The sequence below is a fragment of the Penaeus chinensis genome, chromosome 17, assembly GCF_019202785.1.
Source record: "Penaeus chinensis breed Huanghai No. 1 chromosome 17, ASM1920278v2, whole genome shotgun sequence".
Lineage (NCBI taxonomy): Eukaryota > Metazoa > Arthropoda > Malacostraca > Decapoda > Penaeidae > Penaeus > Penaeus chinensis.
The window spans coordinates 18,321,061-18,326,229 of record NC_061835.1 but is presented as its reverse complement, the minus strand read 5'-3'; the positions used below and the strand labels follow the sequence as shown (position 1 = coordinate 18,326,229).

At 52.1% G+C, this 5,169-nt stretch overlaps 2 protein-coding genes across 5 annotated transcripts in view; both read left to right on the top strand.

The window, feature by feature from the left end:
- LOC125034335 (calsyntenin-1-like) overlaps positions 1-5,169 on the top strand; it is a 267,852-nt gene that overhangs the window by 217,844 nt on the left and 44,839 nt on the right. The gene's annotated exons all lie outside the window — the stretch shown is intronic.
- LOC125034336 overlaps positions 1-5,169 on the top strand; it is an 8,738-nt gene that overhangs the window by 1,695 nt on the left and 1,874 nt on the right. The window lies entirely within an intron of this gene.

Here is a 5,169-nt window from a genome sequence, read left to right as displayed (position 1 = left end):
CCACTAGTCTTTATCTTTTTCTTCTCCCCCAACCTTCCTCTTGCTTCCTTTCTTCTCCTTCCTTCCAGTCTTCCCTTCTCCCCTTACAGGCCTTTCCCCTTCCCTTTCTCCCCTTCCCTCTCTCCCCATTCCAACATGTCGACAAATTCATATACTTCTGATCATCTCGCCAACTTCCCCATTTCTCCCATTCGCTCCTCTCTCCCTATTTCCCCTCCTTTTCTGTTTCCCCCTTTCCCCTCCTTTCTCTTCCGCTACTCCTGTCATCTACTTTTCCTCTCTTTAACTTCTTTCCTTTTCCCTTTCTCCCTTCTTCGAATCACGCCCACTTTCCCTCCCTCTCCTCCCTCTTTCCCACTTCCCCTTCTCCCCCATCCCCCCTCTCTCCTCCCCACCTCGTCCACGCCAACATATAGACCACGTGGCTTGTATCTGTCGCTTAGCAATAATAATATCGACAGTTATCGATACTTCACTCTCTAATTTCCCCCTCGGCGTAAGGTCGTCGAGCCCATTGTCGGAACACGGGAATCACGCCCTTGCTTGCGCTTTTCCCCTCCTTTACATGGCAGTTGGTCTTTATTGACTCGCTTCCCCTCTCGCCTCGCTAGATATCCTGTGTTGGAATTTTTCTTCGTTCAGAGAGAGAGAGAGAATAAAAAAAGAAAGAAAATTGTAGTGTCTCGAGTGCTCGCTGTCGTTATCCTGAGAGAAGCGCAGTTGACGGAATTGAGATTTGGCGAGAGGGGGAGGGAGGGAGAGAAAGGGAGAGAGTGTGAGTGTGAGTGTGAGTGTGAGAGTGTGTATACAGACACACACACACACACAGTGAGTGTGAGTGTGAGTGTAAGAGTAAGAGTATGAGTGAGTGTGAGTGTGTGTATCCCCGCGTGCCATACGTGCGTGCGCTTCCCCAAACCTCATATGTGCATCCCCAAGATTTAAGATTAAATCGCCGAGCAACATGCAGGCATTGCAGACCCGCCCCCCCCCCCCTCCCATTTATTTCGCCATCCCCCCCTCGCTAGGAGAGCGGCGAGAGGGAGCGAAACGGACGCTGAATTGATCATAGTCGCTAATGAAAACGACAGGTTGTAAATCCCGATGAAGCGATCGAATAAAAACGGATAGCCGAGGTAACATGCGTTCGTCAGGCCTCTTGTCATGGTATATATATATGTGTGTGTGTGTGTGTGTGTGTGTGTGTGTGTGTGTGTGTGTGTGTGTGTGTGTGTGTGTGTGTTTTGTACGACTATTGTCATGGATATACCGGATGTGTTAATGCACGGAATGGAGTGTTATAATGGATATATGTAGAGGATATATTAAAGTATGGAATAGATATGCGCTTTTTTTCAGAGGGAACAGGCTAGGGGAAAAATATATATAAAAGTTTAAGATGGATTACCACGGGACGGCAGGGGAGGAGGGGGGGGGGGATAATACAACCGAATAAATCGCCATAACAGCGAAAGGCAACATAGACGGTGACCGGAAGTGTTGCAGGGTGTGCAATGGGAGGAGGAGGAGGAGGATGATGACGTCACGGGGAGCGGAGGCCGGGATAGGGAAAGCTCGAAGTTGGCAGCGGTGGGTAGCGAGTGTCATACATTAACTTAATTGCTTAACCTGCCAGGCTCTCTGTCAGGGGAAGGGTGGAGGGGAGGAGGGGGAGGAAGGGGAGGGATGTGTGGTATATTGAGATAGGGAGAGGGAGATAGGAGGAAGGAGAGAAAGGAAGAAGGGAAGAGAGGGAGAGAGGGAGAGAGGAGGAAGAGAGGGAGAGAAAGGAAGAGAAAGGAAGAGAGGGAGAGAGAGGAAGAGAGGGAGAGAGAGGGGGAGAGAGGAAGAGAGAGGGAGAGCGAGGGAGAGCGAGGAAGAGAGAGGAAGAGAGAGGAAGAGAGAGGAAGAGAGAGGGAGAGAGAGGAAGAGAGAGGAAGAGAGAGGAAGAGAGAGGAAGAGAGAGGGAGAGAGAGAGAGGGAGAGAGAGGGAGAGAGAGGGAGAGAGAGGGAGAGAGAGGGAGAGAGAGGGAGAGAGAGGGAGAGAGAGGAAGAGAGAGGAAGAGAGAGGAAGAGAGAGGAAGAGAGAGGAAGAGAGAGGAAGAGAGAGGAAGAGAGAGGAAGAGAGAGGAAGAGAGAGGAAGAGAGAGGAAGAGAGAGGAAGAGAGAGGAAGAGAGAGGAAGAGAGAGGAAGAGAGAGGAAGAGAGAGGAAGAGAGAGGAAGAGAGAGGAAGAGAGAGGGAGAGAGAGGGAGAGAGAGGGAGAGAGAGGGAGAGAGAGGGAGAGAGAGGGAGAGAGAGGGAGAGAGAGGGAGAGAGAGGGAGAGAGAGGGAGAGAGAGGAAGGAGATAGTAACATGGAAAAGAGATAGAATAAGAGGAAAGAAAGGAGAATTAGAGGGCACAGATGAAAGTCATAGTAGCTACAATTAGACTGTTGTTAAGAGCAGTCCATAAAAAAAAATGGTTAGAATAAAAAAGAAGAAAGAAAAAGAGTGAACTTTTTTTCCTTATTTGTTCACGGACTATGGACATCCCCCCCCCCCCCCCCCCATCGAGCAGGGAGAGGCGCACGTTGTCAGCACGTATGTTTGTGGCTGACAGTCTCCTAACCGCCTCCCAGATCACGCACGCCTCAATCTTCTCCTCCGTCTTCCCTCCTTCTCCTCCTCCGTCTCCCCTCCCTCTCCTCCTCCGTCTCCCCTCCCTCTCTTCCTTCGTCTCCCCTCCCTCTCCTCCTCCGTCTCCCCTCCCTTTCCTCCTCCGTCTCCCCTCCCTCTCTTCCTTCTTCTCCCCTCCCTCTCCTCCTCCGTCTCCCCTCCCTCTCCTCCTCCGTCTCCCCTCCCTCTCCTCCTCCGTCTCCCCTCCCTCTCCTCCTCCGTCTCCCCTCCCTCTCCTCCTCCGTCTCCCCTCCCTCTCCTCCTCCGTCTCCCCTCCCTCTCCTCCTCCGTCTCCCCTCCCTCTCCTCCTCCGTCTCCCCTCCCTCTCCTCCTCCTTCTCCCCTCCCTCTCCTCCTCCGTCTCCCCTCCCTCTCCTCCTCCGTCTCCCCTCCCTCTCCTCCTCCGTCTCCCCTCCCTCTCCTCCTCCGTCTCCCCTCCCTCTCCTCCTCCGTCTCCCCTCCCTCTCCTCCTCCTCCCCTCCCTCTCCTCCTCCGTCTCCCCTCCCTCTCCTCCTCCTCTCTCCCCTCCCTCTCCTCCTCCGTCTCCCCTCCCTCTCCTCCTCCGTCTCCCCTCCCTCTCCTCCTCCGTCTCCCCTCCCTCTCCTCCTCCGTCTCCCCTCCCTCTCCTCCTCCGTCTCCCCTCCCTCTCCTCCTCCGTCTCCCCTCCCTCTCCTCCTCCTTCTCCCCTCCCTCTCCTCTTCCGTCTCCCCTCCCTCTCCTCCTCCGTCTCCCCTCCCTCTCCTCCTCCGTCTCTCCTCCCTCTCCTCCTCCGTCTCTCCTCCCTCTCCTCCTCCGTCTCCCCTCCCTCTCCTCCTCCGCCTCCCCTCCCTCTCCTCCTCCGCCTCCCCTCCCTCTCCTCCTCCGCCTCCCCTCCCTCTTCTGGACACGGGGATTGGACCTGCCATATGGTCTCCCTGTCAGCTGACATGACTTAACAGCGAGACACCCCCTAGCTTGCATGTCATCGCCTTGACGTTAAATGGACCTTTCTTGTGGGGGTAATTATGCGTGCGTGTTTGTCTTGGTGGTTTTCTTCTTCTCTTCTCTGTCTTTTCTTCTTCTTATCATCTTCCTCTTCCTCTTTTTCTTCTTCCTCCTCTTCATTCTTCTTTTTTTCTTCTTTGTTGCGGCTGTCTGGAAAAAAAGAGGATATTGTAGGGTCAACGAATGGGGAAGGATAGTAAAAATCGTTGATAAAGTAGAGAGCTGGAGCTGCGAGTTGGAGAAAGTCGTTCTTAATCGATTGAAATCTTTTAACGAAAATCCCATAAAACGAAATTGAAGTCGAGGATACCTTAAGAGCTCCTCCACCGAGATCTGAATAAAAGGAAGTGAAAGACGAAGAACAAGGGGGGAAAAAACAGGAGGATGTAAAGTGAAAGAACAGATGATGAGAGAGAGAGAGAGAGAGAGAGAGAGAGAGAGAGAGAGAGAGAGAGAGAGAGAGAAAGGAATAGAGAAAATGAAATAAAATAAAGAGCGACAGCGGGAATAAACGAAGACTTTGCAGCGCGACCTAGCTTCCTCCCCCTACACCACCCCCCACCTCCCACTACCAAAACCTTACCCCCTACCCCTTACCCCCTACCCCTTACCACCAACGTACCCGCTACCCCTCCACTGCCACCACCACCACCTTACCCCCTACCCCTCCACTGCCACCACCACCACCTTACCCCCTACCCACACAACCACCTTACCCCTACCCCCTACCACCACCACCTTACCCCCCTTACCACCACCACCACCACCTTACCCCCCTACCCCCACCACCTTACCCACTACCCCCCAACCACCACCTTACCCCCCGCCCCCCAGCCCGGCCTCGACATCGACCTAGATCAATGTAAAGATTAAACTTGTCGAATGCCAGATCACATGATACAACAGAGGCGGCCGTTCCAGACTCCCGGCAAATTTTGGTATCGATAGGGTTTGAGTTTCGTCTTTTTTTCGCCGTAGGATTTTCTCGAGGTCGGCTCGTCGGGTCGGGTCGGGTCGTCGGGTCGGGTCGTCGGGTCGGGTCGGGTCGGGTCGTCGGGTCGGGTCGTCGTCCGTAATGGCGGATTTTATCGTCGTATTGACTGTGACTGGAAGGGCGGTCGGGTTCTTGGGTCGTGTTTCGTACGTCGGGAGGATATTAGTGTTTGCGGTTTATTAGTGTTTATCTCTTTTGTGTGATATACTAGTGTGTGTGTTTTTTGGGTGATATATTGTTTATTTTTTGTGATATGTAAGTGTTTGTTTATTGTCTTTATTGTGATATATATATATTTTTTTTTTTCCTTTGTGATATATTAGTGTTTTTTTTTGTGATATACTATTGTTTTTTGTTTTTTTATGCTTGTGGGAAGGTCATAAGAGTTATTTTTTACATATTGTCATGATTCCATTTGTCCCTCGCGGTGTCCTGTAATTCTTGATCGAAAGGAATTTGGAATAATTTTGCTCCGTGAAACTTCGGATTTTTGGAATTTCAATCAGGAAGTAAGACAGACCACTTAATGGAGGC